This window comes from Trichechus manatus, unplaced genomic scaffold, assembly GCF_000243295.1.
Source record: "Trichechus manatus latirostris isolate Lorelei unplaced genomic scaffold, TriManLat1.0 scaffold00213, whole genome shotgun sequence".
NCBI lineage: Eukaryota > Metazoa > Chordata > Mammalia > Sirenia > Trichechidae > Trichechus > Trichechus manatus.
Genome location: NW_004444149.1, coordinates 2,838,220 through 2,855,909, shown reverse-complemented (window position 1 = coordinate 2,855,909; position 17,690 = coordinate 2,838,220). Strand labels below are relative to the sequence as shown.

General features: G+C 40.0%; 1 pseudogene; it reads right to left on the bottom strand.

Moving 5' to 3' along the window:
* Positions 1–12,715: 12,715 nt before the first annotated feature.
* On the bottom strand, positions 12,716–13,072 carry LOC101361223 (U6 snRNA-associated Sm-like protein LSm6 pseudogene; annotated as a pseudogene).
* Positions 13,073–17,690: the final 4,618 nt, after the last annotated feature.

Here is a 17,690-nt window from a genome sequence, read left to right as displayed (position 1 = left end):
AATGACAAATTTAACAGGCTGCAAGAATCCATAGGGAGACAGCAATCAGAAATCCAGAAGATTAACAATAGAATTTCAGAATTAGACAACTCAATAGAAAGTCATAGGAGCAGAATTGAGACAATGAAAGTCAGAATTAGTGAGATTGAAGATAAAGCACTTGACATCAACTTATTTGAGGAAAAATCAGGTAAAAGGATTTAAAAAATGAAGAAACCCTAAGAATTATGTGGGACTATATCAACAGGAATAATCTATGAGTGATTGGACTACCAGAACGGGAGAGATAACAGAAAATATAGAGAGAATTGTTGAAGATTTGTTGGCAGAAAACTTCCCTGATGTCATGAAAGATGAGAAGATATCTATCCAAGATACTCATTGAACCCCACATAAGGTAGATCCCAAAAAACAGTCACCAAGACATATTATAATCAAACTTGCCAAAACCATAGATAAATAGAGAATTTTAAGAGCGGCTAGGGATAAACGAAAAGTCCTTTACAAAGGAGAATCAATAAGAATAAGCTCAGACTACTCAGCGGAAAGCATGCAGGCAAGAAGGCAATGGGATGACATATATAAAGCCTTGAAGGAAAAAAATTGCCAGCCAATTATATATCCAGCAAAACTGTCTCTCAAATATGATGGCGAAATTAAGGCATTTCCAGATAAACAGAAGTTTAGGGAATTTGCAAACACCAAACCAAAATTACAAGAAATACTAAAGGAAGTCCTCCAGTTAGAAAACCAATAACATCAGATAACAACCCAAGACTAGAACACAGGACAGAGCAACCAGATATCAACCCAGATAGGGAAGTCACAAAAATAAATAAAAGCTAAAACACTGAAAATAAGGAAACAGATTTCAATAAGTAGAAGATGACATTAAAACAAAAAAGAGGGAATTAAAAAATGTAGACACAGATTTTTCATATGGAGAGAAAGTCAAGGCCATATAAAGAAACAAAAGACTGATATAAACTTAGAAAAATAAGGGTAAGTATTAAGGTAACCACAAAGGAAACTATCAATCCTACAAGTCAAAATAAAAAACAAGAAAAATGTAAAGACTCAGCAAATACAAAATCAACAACCATGAAAAAGATGAAAAGAAAATACATAAAGAAAAACGACTGAGCACAGAAAATTAAGTGGAACAAAGAAACTGTGAACAACACACAAAAAAAGACATCAGAATGACAGCACTAAATTCGTATCTATCAATAATTATGCTGAATGTAAATGGACTAAATGCAACAATAAAGAGATACAGAGTGGCAGATTGGATTTAAAAAACACGATCCTTCTATATACTGCCTACAAGAGACACACTTTAGACTTAAAGACACAGACTAAAACTCAAAGCATGGAAAAAAATATATCAAGCCAACCACACTCAGAAAGAGCAGGGGTGGCAATATTAATCTCTGACAAAATAGACTTTCAAGTAAAATCCACCACAAAGGATAAGGAAGGATACTATATAATGATTAAAGGGTCAATACACCAGGAGGACGTAACTGTAGTAAATATTTATGCACCCAATGACAGGGCTCCAAAATACATAAAACAAACTCTAACAGCATTGAAAAGAGAGATAGACAGCTCCCCAATAGTAATAGGAGACTTCAACACACCACTTTTGGTGATGGACAGAACATCCAGAAAGAAGCTCAACAAAGACACAGAAGATCTAAATGACAATCAACCAGTTTGGTCTCATAGACATATACCGAACACTCCACCCAACAGCAGCCAAGTATACTTTCTTTTCCAATGCACATGGAACATTCTCCAGAATAGACTACGTATTATGCCATAAAGAAAGCCTTAACAAAATCCAAAGCATCGAAATATTACAAAGCATCTTTTCTGACCATAAAGCCATAAAAGTAGAAATCAATAACAGAAAAAGGAAGAAAAAAAAAATCAAACACATGGAAACTGAACAACACCTTGCTCAAAAACTACTGGGTTATAGAAGAAATTAAGCATGGAATAAAGAAGTACACAGAATTAAATGAGAACAAAAACACATCCTACCAGAACCTTTGGGACACAGCAAAAGCAGTGCTCAGAGGTCAGTTTATAGCAATAAATGCACACAGCCAAAAAGCAGAAAGGGCCAAAATCAAAACATTAACCCTACAACTGGAACAAGGAGAGAGAGAGCAGCAAAAGAAGCCCCTGGGCACCAGAAGAAAGGAAATAATAAGAATTAGAGCAGAATTAAATGAAATAGAGAATAGAAAAACAATTGAAAGAGTTAATAAGACCAAAAGCTGGTTCTTTGAAAAGATCAACAAAATTGATAAACCATTGGCCAAACTGACAGAAGAAAAACAGGAGAGGAAGCAAATAACCCGTATAAGAAATGAGATGGGTGATATCACAACGGATCCAACTGAAATTAAAAGAATCATAACAGACTACTATGAAAAATTGTCCTCTAACAAATTTGAAAACCTAGAGGAAAGGGACAAATTTCTAGAATCTACCTACCTACCTAAACCAACACAAACAGGGGTAGAACAACTGAATAAACCCATAACAAAAGAAGAGGTTGAAAAGGTAATTTAAAAGCTCTCCCCCACCCCCAAAAAAGAAGCCCTGGCCGGGACAGCTTCACTGGAGAATTCTACCAAACTTTCAGCGAAGAGTTAACACCACTACTACTACAGGTATTTCAGAGCATAGAAAAGGGTGGAATACTCCCAAACTCATTCTATGAAGCCAGCATAACCCTGATACCAAAGCCAGGTAAAGACACCACAAAAAAAGAAAATTACAGACCAATATCCCTCGTGAACATTATCACAAAAATCCTCAACAAAATTCTAGCCAGTAGAATTCAGCAACATATCAAAAAAATAATTCACCATGATCAAATGGGATTTATACCAGGTACGCAGGAATGGTTCAACATTAGTAAAACAGTCCATGTAATCCATCACATTAATCAAAAAAAGACAAGAACCCCATGATCTTACCAATTGATGCAGAAAAGGCATTTGACAAAGTCCAACACCCATTTATGATAAAAAAAACTCTCAACAAAATAGGAACAGAAGGGAAATTCTTCAACATAATTAAGGACATTTATACAAAACCAACAGCCAACATCATCCTAAATGCAGAGATTTTGAAAGCATTCCCCTTGAGAATGGGAACCAGACAAAGATGCCCTTTATCACCATTCTTATTCAACATTGTGCTGGAAGTCCTAGCCAGAGCAATTAGGCTAGAAAAAGAAATAAAGAGTGTCCAAATTGATAGGGAAGAATTCAAAGTATCTCTATTTGCAGATGATATGATCTTATACATAGAAAACCCTAAAGACTCCACAAGAAAACTACTGGAACTAATAGAAGATTTCAGCAAAGTTTCAGGATACAAGATAAACATACAAAAAATCAGTTGGATTACTTTACACCAACAAAGAGAACCTCGAAGAGGAAATCACCAAATCAATACCATTTACACTAGCCCCCAAGAAGATAAAATACTTAGGAATAAATCTAACCAGAGATGTAAAAGACGTATACAATGAAAACTACAAGACCCTACTGCAAGAAACCAAAAGACACCTGCATAAGTGAAAAAGCATACCTTGCTCATGGATAGGAAGACTCAACATTGCGAAAACGTGAATTCTACTCAAAGCAATCTACAGATAGAATGCAATCCCGATCCAAATTCCAATGACATTTTTTAATAAGATGAAGAGAAAAATCACCAACTTCATACGGTAAGGGAAGAGGCCCCAAATAAGTAAAGCTTTACTCAAGAAGAAGAACAAAGTGGGAGGCCTCGCACGACCTGATTTTAGAACCTATTTTACCGCCACAGTAGTCAAGACAGCCTGGCAATGGTTCAACAACAGATACATAGACAAATGGAACAGAATTGAGAATCCAGATGTAAATTCACCCACCTATGAGCAGCTGATATTTGACAAAGGCCCAAAGCCTGTTAATTGGGGAAAAGACAGTCTTTTTAACAAATGGTGCTGGCATAACTGTATATCCATCTGCAAAAAAATGAAACAAGACCCATACCTCACTCCATGCTCAAAAACGAACTCAAAATGGATCAAAGACCTAAATATAAAATTGAAAATGATAAAGATCATGGAACAAAGAACATAATTCTTTTACTTTCTCCTTTTCATCCTGGCCATGACAGGGACTGTCATGAGTGGATTGAGATGCAGCTCTTTTGGCAGCTATATCAACTAAAGCATTTCCTTTATTTTTTTCCATTTAGGGGTTGTTTTTAGGCTGATGGGTATGGATTTTAACTTGCTCTCAGAAGGGAGCAAGAGAGCTTCCAGGAGGTCGGCCACCAGGAGGCCATTTTTTATTTGGTTTCCAGATGATGTCAGAAAGCCCCTTTGTTTCCATAACATCTCAAAATCATGAACAATTCCAAAACATTATCTCGAATATATGTAAATGGTTACTGATTTTCTGGACGCCAACTTTCAAGCCCTGGTGAGCACAATCAACTCAGTTTGTTGGGCTGAAGTAATGTCTGGTAGTGGGTTGCTTTCTAGGACCTCAGTAAATGTGGTAATAGTATATCCATCTTGATGACGAGATCTAGGGGAGTCTAGCTTTAAATATGACCCATCAACAAAAAAATCAAATCAGGATTGAGGAGGGGACGTTTCCTGCAGGTCTTGTCTTGGAGTGAGTAATTGGTCTGTTAAATCTAGGTAATCAGGAGGGACAGTTTCAAAATCATCAGGTATCATAGACAACAAGGTAGCTGGACTTAAAGAGTTAATGGTGTGCAACCTATTGTTGGACACAGCTAAAAATAGGACTTCATAGGAGATTACTTTGCCTGCCAACAAATGTTGGGTTTGGGAAGAATTTAAGATTGGGGCCACAGCATGGGGAACATATACATCTAAAAATTTCCCAAGTACAATATCGTCTCTGGCTTCCACTAGTTGGCATGTGGTGGAGTCTTAGGCTCGGTTCTCTAGAGAAGCAAATCCAGTGAAGCATGTGTGTGTGTGTGTGTGTGTGTGTGTGTGTGTAAAACCACTGAGAATAATGGCTCAGCCAAGTTGACATACAACCTTAACCATCACAGTCCACCCCTTGTCAACTTGGCACCAGTACATATCTCCTTAAATCATACACAATCCCTAAATAAAGACAAAGACATACTTGTGCCTAACACGATGCAACTAACACATGTATAGCCAAAAATGCACTAGCTCTGTTTACATCTTGTATTTTGTAAGTGAAGAAAACAAAAATATTTGATGCACACATACAAGGAAGAAATACTCATAACAATTACAGCTCTTGTTTCTGCACCTGATCACATGATCATAGCTGGTATTTAGAGCTACCTTCTTTTACCATCCATTCTGTAGTCCCTTTACCCTCAGCAAGCACCTCAGCTGGTTATGGTTCTTTGCTTGGTGGGGTGACCCAAACCTTCACTCCTGAAGGATCTGGGCCATTAGTAGTCATGTTAGCATTGGGTTGCTGTAGTTCTCCATTGACTTTAATCACAGGGCATGATAGTACTAGGAGACGCCCTAAAGGATCTCCTGTATTCCAGACATACATTACCCCCATTATGTAATATCAATCTGATTTCCCCTTGGTAATCAAGATCAGTCACACCAGCCAATATGGTAACTCCTTCTTTACCTGTTAATCCAGAGGCATGAGGAGCCCAAAGTAGCCAGGTGGCTTTCTTAAATTCCATTGCAATGAAATCAGTGATGTGTCTCCAGGTGGGAGCATTTCTCCCTTTGTAACTAAAACCTTTAGACCCACAAAGCATAGGGTTGAAGGAACAGGAAGGAAAGATTTTGTGAGTGGGTGATTTTGTGATTTTAGTCAGTGGTGCTTCTCCCATTTCCACCCCTGATGTTTGGACCCATGAATCCTGGCTATGGGAGAAACAGCACCATATATTGGTCCCTGGTTTAGAGTATATATAGCCTCCTGGAGAACATTGCCCCAACCCTGCAAGGTATTGCCACCTAGCTAGTACTGTAATTGTGTCTTTAGAAGGCTATTCCATCATTCCATCAAGCCAGCTCCCTCAGAATGATGTGAAACATGGTAAGACAAGTGAATTCCATGAACATGGGCCCATTACTGCACTTCATTTGCTGCGAAGTGAGTGCCTTGATTCGAGGTGATGCTGTGTGGAATACCATGATGGTGGATAAGGCATTCTGTAAGTCCACAGATGGTAGTTTTGGCAAAACCATTGCATGCAGGGAAGGCAAATCTGTATCCAGAGTAAGTGTCTATTCCAGTAAGAACAAAACGCTGCCCTTTCCATGATGGAAGTGGTCCAATGTAATTAAACTGCCAATTTCCCTAAGCCTTTGGATATCTCCTTCTACATTATACTATGGCAGGTCTGGTACTTCAACTTGATTTAGTGTAGGCCACCGTGAAATCCATGCTTCAGCGAGCCAACCAAATAAATCATTACATCCTTACCTAACCTCTCAAGCTGAAACATCAAATGAAGAATCTATGCTTAGTGGGCCCATATCAATAAACTCAGACTGCTCCAACATTATGTGCCTTGCACAATTATCCCACACCTTTAATAGCCACTCCCACACATATTCTCCAGGTTTTTGTTTGTACGTATTAGAAAAGTCAAGCAATTCTTTTGGAGTGTAGCATACCTCCTCCTGAGTCACTTTGTACTTCACCTTTTGGGGCTCACTGGTACTTAAATTTAGTTATAGGTCTAGAAGAAAAAATGGGTGGTGGGGAAGTGTTTTGAGAACATTCAGCAATGTCTTGTAAGGCATCTGGCTCAGGAGATGCCCCAGGCAATAACTCAGACGCCTCCGGAGGGGACGACTCAGATAAAGGCTCTTTAGACACAGCTGGGTTAATCTCATCAGATGGGAGTGGATGGGCTAATGGTTTTGTTGGCAGGAGCCATTCAGTGGAATTTATGGGCTCAGTGTCCCCAGTTTCCTAATTATCTGCCTGTATGTCCCCATCCCAAGTTTCTAGATCCCATTTCTTCCCAATCAATATAGTTATAGTTATATTGATTAGTTATATTGATGAGTTATCCTTCACTATAACTTCAGATACCAGTCAAGGCTGGGAATTCAATTGGTACTGTAATTCAGCCACTCTTACAATAAGATTCTGTGTTTGGTTTTTGGCAACATAAGCTCTGTTACTACAAAAAATAAGGCTTTCTTTCAGGGCACAAGTGGCAACTTTGAGGTCAGTTATATGGTACTTGTGCTTTGACTCTGAAGCCCTGAGCTCATCTCTTTCTTTTACCACTTTGTCTAGTGAAAGTAGAACCAACCAACTAGCTTTCTTATACTTCTGATTCTGACAAAATTGTAGAAAAGTATCAAAGATGCAATCACCCAGAGCCTTGTCTCTCACTGATATTTGATCTATTGGTGGTGATATTTTGCATATTCCTATTTCCACCTCATGCCATGGATTAGCAGTGCCCTCTTTACCACTGAAAGCAGAGTCATCAACTTCTTTAAGACTAACCAGACTTGAGAACCAATTTAGAAAACTCATCCTTACAATTTTGTTTCTCTAGAACCATTCTTGGTACCAAATGTCTTGGGCTGGGTTCCCTAGAGTAGCAAAACCAGTGAAGTGTATAGATAGACAGAGAGATTTATATCAAGGAAATGGCTTACACAGTTGTAGAGGCTGGAAAGTCCCAAGTTCATGGGTCAGGCATCAGACTCGAGGCTTCTCCTGCCTCATGTAGCTGCAGGGGCTGACAAACCCAATATCTGCAGGTCAGATGGAAGTCTGCTGGATCAAGTTTCAAGAATTGGAAGTCAGATGATGACGAGCTGATGCAGGATCCAGAGTGATAAAAGCCAGTGAGCTTTGTCGGAAAGTCTATATATATTGGATGCGGGCCACACTCCCAAGGAAACTCCTATTCAACTGGTTGCTGCTCATAGCTGATCTCATCATGGAGGTGATTACACTGTAATCAGATCTCATCACGGAAGTGATGACATCATTACGTAACTGCCAAACCACGGAGAATCATGGCACAGCCAAGTTGACACACAACCTTAACCATCACAGGTGGAAACTGCTCTAAGGCATAGGGGAGATCCCCTGGTTAAAGGATAAATTTTAAGCTATATTATCCCACTAGTTGCTGCTGCCCCTCTATGTGTCTGAGTGAGGGCCTCCAAATCATTTCCAGCATTCTGTACACTGACATAGAGGTAAAAGAAAATGATGAAACTCAGTGTGAAAGAACTTTTTATGATTAAATTCAATAATTTTACGCATTTATCTTACCACCATATCAGTGAAAAACCACTAACTATTATGAAAACAGGACAAATGATATAACAAAAGGGCCAAAAAGTACAAAAAAGTTTTCATAAAAAAATATATCCCACAGTGGCCACAACAATGGATTCAAGCATACCAACAATCATGAAAGTGGCACATGACTGGGCAATGTTTTGTTCTGCTGTATGTGGGGTCTCCATGTGTTGGAGCCGACTTGACAGCAACTAACAACAACAACAAAGAAATGGAAAGACATCCTGGGTTCATGCATTGGAAGACTTAATATTGTGAAGATGTGAATACTACCCAAAAAGATCTACAGATTCAATGCAATCCTGATCTATCAAAATTCCAACCGACTTTTTTGCAGAAATGGAAAAGCCGATCCTAAAATTCACACGGAATTACAAAGAGCCTCGAATAGCCAAAAAAATCTTGAAAAAGAAGGACAAAGTAGCAGGACTCACACTACCCAATTTCAAAATATACTCTAAAGCTACAGTAATCAAACAGTGGTACTGGTATAAGGATAGGTATATAGACCAATGGAATAGAATTGGAGTTCGTAAATGAACCCTATGGCCAACTGATTTTTGACAAGAGTGTTAAGTTTATTCAATAGGCAGAGAATAGTTTCTTCAATAAGTGGTGCAGGCAATGGGACTAAACCAAAGCTAAGAAGTTTCCTGAATAAAACCAAACACTTGGAGGGACAGAGGAGCAGGGGCCTGGGTCTGGGGACCATGGTTTCAGGGGACATCTAGGTCAATTGGCATAACAAAGTTTATTAAGAAAATCTTCTGCATTCTACTTTGGTGACTGGTGTCTGGGGTCTTAAAAGATAGCAAGCAGCCATCTAAGATGCATCAATTGGTCCCAACCCAACTGGAGTAAAGGAAAATGAAGAACACCAAAGACACAAGGAAAGTATTAGCCCAAGAGACAGAAAGGGTCACATAGACCAGAGACTTCATCAGCCTGAGACCAGAAGAACTGGATGGTGCCCAGCTACCACAAATGACCACCCTGACAGGGAACACAACAGAGTCCTTGATGGAGCAGGGGAAGGGTGGGATGCAGAACTCAAATTCTAGGAAAAAGACCAGACTTAATGGTCTGACTGAGACTGGAGGAATCCCAGAAAGCATGGCCCCTAGACTCTCTGTCAACCTAGAGCTAAAACAATTCCCGAGGCCAACTCTTCAGACTAAGATTGGACTGGATTGTGGGACATAAAATGATACTCATGAAGAGTGTGCTTCTTAGCTCAAGTAAATACATGAGACTAAATGGGAAGCTTCTGTCCAGAGGTGAGATGAGAAGGCAGAGAGGGTTAGGAGCTGGTTGAATGGATACGGGAAATCAGGGGTGGAAAGGAGGAGTGTGTTGTCACAGTACAGGGAAAGCAATTAGGGTCACATAACAATGTATGTATAAGTTTTTGTATGAGAGACTAACTTGAATTGTAAACTTTCACTTAAACTACAACGATTAAAAAAAAGAAGTTAGTGGTGCTGGGATAACTGGATCTTCACATGCAAAAGAATGAAGTTGGACCAATATCTCACACTATATACAAAAAATAACTCAAAATGGATCAATGACCTAAATATAAGAACTAAAACTTAAAACTCTTATAAGAAAATGTAGGGGTAAATCTTCAAGACCTTGTTTTTGACAATAGATTCTTAGATATGACACCAAAAGCAAGAGGAACAAAAGAAAAAATAGGTAAACTGGACTTCACCAAAATAAATTTTTGTGCATCAAAGGACTCTATCAACATAGTGAACAGACAACTTACAGAATGGGACGAAATAATTAGCAGCCATATATCTGATGAAGGTTTAATATCCAGAATTTATACAGAACCCCTATGACTCAACAAAAAGACAACTCAATCAAAAAAATGGGCAAAGGACTTACATTTCATTAAAGACAATATACAAATAAATGGCCATTGTTATTGTTATTGTCAGTTCCTGTACAGTCAATTCCAACTCAAGGTGACCCCATGTGTGTCAGAGTAGAACTGTGATCTATATAGATTTCAAGGCAGTGAACTTTTGGAAGCAGATTGCCAGGCTGGTCTCCCCACGTGCCTCTGGGTGTGTTCAAACTGCCAACATTTCGGCTAGTGGTCGAGCACTTAATTGTTTGTACCACTCGGAGACTCTTTGTTAGTCGTTAAAAACCATTGCTGTACAGTTGATTTCGACACATAGTGGCCTTATAGGACAGAGTAGAACATTGACCATTGTGAAACCAGGGCTCCTTTGTTAGTCATGGAAATGCAAATCAAAACCATAATGAGACATCACCTCACAACAACAGGATGGCTATTATCAGAAAAATGGAAAATAACAAGTGCTAGAGAGGATGCAAGGGAACGTAACCCTCATCCATTGCTGATGGGAATGTAAAATGGTATAGCCACTGTGGGAAACAGTTTGGCAGCTCCTCAAAAAGTTAAACTTTGTTGTTGCTTGGAGCTGTCGAGTTGGTTCCAACTCATAGTGACCCCATGTACAACAGAACAAAACACTGCCTGGTCCAGCACCATCCTCACAATCATTGCTATGCTTGAGCCCATCATTGCAGTCCCTGTGTCAATCCGTCTTGTTGAGAAGGTCTTCCTCTCTTTCGTTGACCTTGTACTTTACCAAGCATGATGTCCTACTCCAGGGGCCGGTCCCTCCTGATAACGTCCAAAGTACGTGAGACGAAGTCTCGCCATCCTCGCTTCTAAGGAGAATTCTGGCTATACTTCTTCCAAGACAGATTTCTTCATTCTTCTGGCAGTTCATGGTATATTCAATATTTTCTGCCAATACCATAATTCAAAGGCATTGTCATGGTTTGAATTATGTCCCCCAAAAAATGTGTGTATCAATTTGGCTAGGCCATGATTCCTGGTACTGTGTGATTTTCCTGTATGTTGTAAACCTGCCTCTATGATGTTAATGAGGGAGGATGGGTGGCAGTTGTGTTAGTAAGGCAGGACCTGATCTACAAGATTGGATTGTGTCCTGAGGCAATCTCTTGAGATATAAAAGACAGAAATGAGCAGAGAGACAGTGGGACCTCATACCATCAAGAAAGCAGTGCTAGGAGCAGAGCGTGTCCTTTGGACAGGGGTCCCTGCAACGAGAAGCTCCTAGTCCGCGGGAACACTGATGAGAAGGCCAAGAGAGAGAAAGCCTTCCCCTGGAGCTGATGCCCTGAATTGGGACTTTTAGCCTACTTTGACTAAGAGGAAATAAACTTATTTTCGTTAAAACCATCCATTTGTGGTATTTCTGTTGCAGCAGCACTTGATGACCAAGACAGGCATCAATTCTTCTTCGGTCTTCTTTATTCATTGTCCAGCTTTTGTATGCATATGAGGCGATTGAAAATACCAAGACCTAGGTCAGGAGCATGTCAGTTCTCAAGGTGATGTCTTTGGTTTTTAATGCTTTAGAGAGGGCTTTTGCAACAGATTTGCCCAATGCAATTCGTCATTTGATATCTTGACTGTTGCTTTCCACGGGCATTGATTGTGGATCCAAGTATAACGAAATCCTTGACAACTTCAATATTTTCTCCGTTTATCATGATGTTGCTTATTGGTCCAGTGGTGAGGATTTTTGTTTTCTTTATGGTAATTCTAAACATAGAATTGCCTTATGACCCAGCAATTCTACTCCTAGGTATACTGAAAAGACTTGAAAACAGGGACTTGAGCAGATATATGTACCAATGTCCACTGTAGCATTATTCACAATAACAAAAGGTGGGGAAAAACCAAGTGTCTGTCAACAAATGAATAGGTAAACAAAATGTAATATAGCCACACAATGGAATATTATTCAACCATAAAAAGAAATGAACTTCTGATACATGCTATGGCATGGATGAACCTTGAAAACATTATGCTGAGTGAAGCAAGTAAGATACAAAAGGACAAATATTGTATGATCCCACCTATATAAAATATCTAGAACAGGCAAGTGCATAGAAAAAGGAATGGGAATTACTGCTGAAGGGGTTTTCTGTTTGAGGTGATGTAAAACTCCTGGAAATGGATAGTAGTGATGGTAGCATAACATGGTAAATGTAATTAATGTCACCAAATTGTACATTTAAAAATGGTTAAAATGGCAAAATTTTGTTACATATATCACACCACAATAAATTTTAAAAAATTTTTAAGTATGAAGTATTTTCATATTAGATGTGATTAAGATTTTTAGGCAGTTAAAATTATTTTAATCCTGGTAAAAGATTTCTTGTTAGAGTTTTTCTGTCTAATGAATTCTACTGTGTAAAATTTTGGTGAAAAATACAAAGTCTTTTGAGTGTGTTAAAAAAAAAAACAAACAAATCCAAGTATGAAAAATATTGCTCTCTTGGTGTCTTCACATCTTTCCCTTCTGTGTACTTACATACAGCATGTTGTTTCCTAGGATAAATGCATCCCCATACTTATTCTTCAGTTGTCCATTTACATATTCTTCCATCTCCTCCAGGGCTATATAGGCAGCCATCTAGGCAAGCCAGGACCCTTTGATAACCCACTCCTGAATTAAATTTTACCACAACTGGTCGTCCTATGATTTGTTTTAAGAAGTCACTGTGAGTTTGTTTCCACAGACTCATTTTAACAACCTTAGGAGGCAGGAATCCTGAATTCTAATCCAGCTCTGCTACTTAATTAGCTGCATGGCTTGGATAACTCATCACTTCACCTCTCATGGCCTCAAGTTCCTCATCTTGTAGCCGGGATCCAGAACCTCTACTCCAGACACCACACTAGCCCGGGCCTCTGTGGACAATCACAGTGAGAGCTGAAACCATTGAGGCAACAGCACTTTCTGCCTCAGCCAATCATTGTTTTCCCCAGCGTCCCTTACTGATCTTCTTTCTGGTTGTTCTATCCATTATTGAAAGTGACGTATTTAAGTGTCTAACTATTATTGTGGAACTGTATACTTCTCCCTAGAATTCTGTCAACTTTTTCATCATATATTTTGGGGCTCTTTGGTTAGGTCAATATACGTTTTGCGTATATGTTTCTAATTGTTATATCTTGGTGCATGTATTTATAATTGCTATATCTTCTTGCTGTGTGGAACCTTTAATCTATTTATAATGTCCTCCTTAGTCTCTTGTAAACTTTTTTGATTAAAAATCTATTTTGTCTGATAATAATATAGCCACCCAGATTCTCTTTTGGTCACTATTTGCATTGAATATCTGCGGTGCAGTGAATTACTTAATATGGCCCTCCTAGCCATAGTCTTTGTAAATCCCACCAAATGACTGGGTGGGACTATGCAAATGAAGTGCTTGTGCCCCACCAAGGGAATTGGACAGCTTGTGAATAATGTGACTAGGTGCATGGCACACTCGTGGGGTTGGAACCATGCAAATAAGATGTATGGAACCCTAATGAGGGAATTGGTCAGTTTTGCCATCCCACTAGGCTTAAAGGGAGAGAGAGAGAGAGAGACAGAGGGGAGCTGTAACATGGAAGACAGGTAGGGAGAGATAAGACATGACTTGAGATAGCAGGAACAAAGAGACTGGGGAGAAACAGCTGTGGTGGGGCTTGCCAACCCACGGACCTAAGAGGTTTAACACTTGCAGAAGAAGGCTCCCAGCAGGGCCTGGTGGCAGAAGGCCCCAACAGAGAGCAGTGGCAGAGGGCAAGAGAAAGCTGTTCTGGTCGAGGAACTGCATCCAAAGTTGTTGTTCCTGTACTTCCAGGTTGATCCTGATCTCGAGTTGTACCCTGTTAATTCATTGCCATAGAGTTGATTCCAATTCATACTGACCCTGTATCTTCCCTAATAAACCACTGAATTGTAAGTACAGTTCATAAGTTCTGTGAGACGTTGCAGCAAATTATCGAATCCAGATGGGAGGGAGCGTACTGAGGGGAAGGGTTTAGTTGATGTTAGAGATGTTGGAGTAATAAAGTAGTTTGGAGAAATTGGACATTGGGACATCTTTAATCTCCTCTTCATAGGAACCAGCTTTGTGCTGATCCTTATAAAAGAAATTATTCATTTAGTTGGTGTCAGAATGGTGGGGTTCACTGCAACAGCCCAGACTTACTGAATATGTGGTTTTGGGAAAAAGGATAAATGGGAAAATGAGAAGCCTTTGGTTTCCAGATGAGATAAAAAAACACCCACGGATTGAAGCAGTTATTATATTGTAATCAGTTGCACAAAGCAAAAGCTTTTCATGGGAATTAGGAGTGGTGGATCTAACTCCTAAGGAATAGGCTAGTTGGATGCATGTGGAAACACAGAGTGATAAGGAAAGGGAGAGACATACAGTTCCTTGGTTTTTGTTATCAGTAATAGCTGCAATGGCAGGGAAAAAGAAGGTAGGGGTGGATTGTAGCACTGACCCAAGCCCAGATCTGGTCTGGTCGGAGATACCACCGCTAGTCTCAGGGCTCATCCAGAAAGGAAAAATCATGCGGGAACAATAGGAAGTACCCTTAAAACTGCTGATCACAGAGAAGGCAGTCAGAGAGGGGAACAGGCAAAGCCTAGAAACTATTAAAACCAGGGGCTATAGTGTAAAGGAGTTGCTTCAATTTGTAGATCAGTATGGTCAACTTCCTGAGGAACCGTTACCAAAAAAAGTGACTAATTTAGGAGCGGTACCTTTAGTTTGGAGCCCTGATGGGGCAGTAGTTAAGAGCTACGGCTGTTAACCAAAAGGTCAGCAGTTCGAATGCACCAGCCACTGCTTGGAAACGCTATGGGGCAGTTCTACTCTGCCCTATAGGATTGCTATGAGTCAGAATCGACTCAGTGGCAATGGGCATTTGGTTGGGTCTTTAGTTTTAAATGCTGCACAATGGGAGAGTCTGTTTTGGTTGATGCAAGGCCCACAACTCACTATGGAACAGTCATGAATGATGATAAAAGATTCAGTTACACAGCAGGTTAACCTGGAGGGAACAGCCAGCCTGGTGGACTGGATAAAATTTACGGTGAGATTTGTTTACCCAGAGAAGAGAAACTACCTCTCTTCCCCTCTAAATACCCAATGGAACACTCCAGAGGAAGCAGCTGATGTGCTGCTTATACAAGCCATACTGGAATGGCTTTATGGTGATCAGGATATTCATCCAATGGGCATGCCCCTTACAGAGGTCATGGTAGATATGGTAATCAGGCTGGCACTTTGTATATGCATACCCCACGTAAACTTGCTACTGTGAAACAAAGCAACTATCCGAGAAGTCTTGTCAAATCTGTTGGTACAACTTCCTCACATGGGTCTTATAGATGCATGAAACATAGGGTGATTCATAGGAGAATGGGAAGAAGCAATGGGGAAAGAACTTACCCCAGCAGGATGGAGATTTTTAGATGGTTACTAAAAAATGAGATGAATATAGCAAACATTTGATGAAGTTGAGACAAAGGTTCTAATGCAGCACTATAGGAAGCTGGTGGGCCAGTGGAAACTCCTGGTAGTCCCCCAATGTTAAAGAGGCCTAAACAAGTCCATTCTATTCACACCAGTTGGGAGGAATTTAATGATTGGAGGTACCACCTGGGACCATTTGAAGCAAAGGCTCAGCTAGTTGATCAAAATAAGGATTGACAAGGGGCCAGGGTCCAACCCCCAGCAGAAGACCCAAGGCCATATGCACATGTGTGGGTAAAATGGCCCAAGAGGAGGGAAGAGACCTTCATGGAACTCCTAGACACAGGAGCCCAATGTACTATAATTCCAAAACCTGTCAATAAAATTTCGAAGGGGGCTAAGTTTAGACTGGGGGGATATGAGGATGCAATAGTTGATCTAAGGTGAGATAGTTGCACTAAGGTGAAAATTTGGGTGAGAATTGGAAGATTTAAACAGATCTTGTATGAAGTAGTTGCATCTCCCTTACTGAATGTATTATTGGTATGGATATTATGTCTAATTGGGAACACTCCCTCTACTTGATATTGTAAAATTGAAGGTGTGTAAGTCTATCCTTAGGTCAGTATTGATTGGACATGCTAAATGGGAACCATTAGAATTGCCTGAACCCACTCAAGTTGTTAATTTGAAGCAATATAAGACACCTGGTGGACAAAACGAGATTATTGCTTTGATTAAAGACATGCTAAAGACTAGAGTATTGGTGCCAGCAAATTCTCTGTATAACAGCCTGTATGGCCCATGAAAAAGGCAAATGGCTCATGGAGGCTGACAATAGACTACTGAGGCCTAAATAAAGTACTGTCATCTGTGGCTTCAGCTGTTACAGGCATGGTATCAATGGTGCAGAAAATACAGCAGACTAAAGGAGACGGTACTCAGTGACTGATCTTGCAAATGTCTTTCTCTTGATCCCAATCTCAGAAAAGAGCTAGCCACAGTTTGCTTTCACGTGGGAAAGATCCCAATTTACTTTCGCTATATTGCCACAGGTTACTTGAATTCACTGATTTACTGTTAAGTTTGGTTAGAAGAGACTTGGACTTCGTGCAGATCTTAAGTGTAAAGATACATAACATTGATTATATTATGTTAACATCAAACATTGAAGAACAGGATAGGACTGATTTGAATATGGTGGTGACCCACATGACCAACAGAGGCTGGTTAATAAATGCAGCAAAAATCCAGGGCCCTGCTCAAACAGTGACATTCCATAGGTAACCAAGAATAAGTTACTGTCACTATCTACCCCAAAGACTAAGCAGGAGGCCCAACATTTGGTTGGTCTATTTGAATTTTGGAGAATGAATATTCCACATCTGGGAGCATTGCTGACTCCCATCCATAAAACCACACAGAAGAAAACTGCATTTGAACAAAGGCCAGAGGAACAGCAGACTATGTCTGAATTACAGAAAGCAGTCTCACTCTCCCCACATTTAGGCCCTTATGATCCATATTCAGACATGATTTTGGAGGTATCTGCCACACATGCTTATGCAGACTGGAGCTTATGGCAAAAACCTGAGAACACCACCTGTCTTCGTTATTTAGTGCTGCTATAACAGAAATACCAGAAGTGGATGGCTTTAACAAACAGAAATCGATTCTCTCACAGTTTAGGAGACTTAGAAGTCCAAATTCAGAGTGCCAGCTCTAAGGAAAGCCTTTTTTTTCCTGTCAGTTCTGGAGGAAGATCCTTATCATCAATCCTCCCTTGGTCTAGGAGCTTTTCCATGCAGGAACCCTGGGTCCGAAGGACACACTGCTCCCGGTGCTGCTTTCTTGATGGTATGAGGTCCTCCAAATCTCTGCTTGCTACTCTTTCCTTTTATCTCTTGTAAGATAAAAGGTGATGCCACATCCCATGGAAACACCCTTTACATTGGATCAGGGATGTGACCTGAGTGAGGGTTTTACATCCCACTC